We start from the raw sequence: 1,659 nt of genomic DNA on the forward strand, positions 1-1,659 counted from the left end.
TGGGGCCTGTCAACACGCCGGATAACCTACGCCACGTGCGACCATGCCATACTATCATAATATCTCCCCATACGCCGGTACAACCAACGCCACGTATGGGGCCTGTCTCAACGCCGGATAACCTACGCCACGTGAGACCTGCACATCATATCACATAATTCCCCCTACGCCGGTACAACCAACGCCACGTATGGGGCCTGTCCCAACGCCGGATAACCTACGCCACGCGGGACCTCAACATCATGTCACAAATCTCCCCATACGCCGGTACAACCAACGCCACGTATGGGGTCTGTCGACACGCCTGATAACCTACGCCACGTGCGACCTCAACACAATATCACATAGCTCCCCATACGCCGGTACAACCAACGCCACGTATGGGACCTGTCTGCACGCCGGATAACCTACGCCACATGGGACCTCACTTTCACTTGGTGGTACTTGTAGTACATCCAACATCCGAGGAGGTACCTAATGTAGTGCGTATAGCACTCCAAACTAACACTCTAGACTCTGTTGTACCCTTGTTCAACCATATATAATTATAGTTATATAAATTAATTCTAATATTGTGTAACCCTCCACAATCATCTAGCACCCGATAATCCCCCCTAAAAAGGTGAGATTACTCTGGGAGGCTCACGGTCAACCAAGGGTCAAACTACTCTAACCCTGGTCAAACGGACCTGCGGAACCCACGACCTCCAATTTTCGATCCGGAAGTCCCTATGGGTTCTACCAGGTATAGGACACTTGTCCTGCGAGTTTGGTTCAGATCAGACAGTCGGATTTCTTACGATCGCATGATCTGACGGTTAATATAAAATATAAACTTTAAATTATTATTCGGAACATCCGGGGCTCCGATTCATGATCCGTGAATTCCTACACGATCCTAGAAATTCCTAGATTAACATATATTAAATTTGGGACCATCCAACGGTCCCAACCTATCGAACCCGGATAACGCACAATATGCGATTATCCGTTCGATAGTCAAACGACGTCCGAATTGAGATCCGCAAAATCCTACGCACTCGTGACAACCTAAGGATCTCATCAGAACACATCGCTACTTTTTCTACAGTGCCCACGCGCCGGCGCACGCGCCGGCAGCGCGTGGGTGCCCAAAGCGATAACGCTTCGCCGGTAAATCTCAAAACCACGGCTCCAAACCCCTACCCTAGGTATAACACCCTGTTTGGAGCCACTTTTGTTCTTGGACCTACCCCAAAACGTGGCCGGAAATGGCCAATCACGGCGGCCGAAGTTTCGGCCGATTTTCAATTCGAAAATCAAGTGATCTAGAGATCGAATCGATCAAAACCCAACCAACAGGCAGCTAGAACAGCTCGAGAGGTTCAAGATCCATACCTGGGTCGACGGAAATGGTGGCCGGAGGAGGGAGATCGACGGCGTTGAAGTTTCGATGACCTCCCGGCGGTTTTCTGCATTTTCCGGCCAGCACAGGCCGCGTCACCGGCGGGGAACGGTCGGGGAAGGAAGGAGGGACGACGGCGGTTCGAACGCCACCGGTCCCGTGGCCCGGTGGTGCACTGTGGCAGCGCCGACGCCTCTGGAAGGCGACTGCAGCGAAACGGGAGAGAGAGAGAGAGAGAGTCGCGAGAGACAGAGAGAGAGAGAGAGAGAGAGAGA

The sequence above is a fragment of the Prunus persica genome, chromosome G6, assembly GCF_000346465.2.
Source record: "Prunus persica cultivar Lovell chromosome G6, Prunus_persica_NCBIv2, whole genome shotgun sequence".
Lineage (NCBI taxonomy): Eukaryota > Viridiplantae > Streptophyta > Magnoliopsida > Rosales > Rosaceae > Prunus > Prunus persica.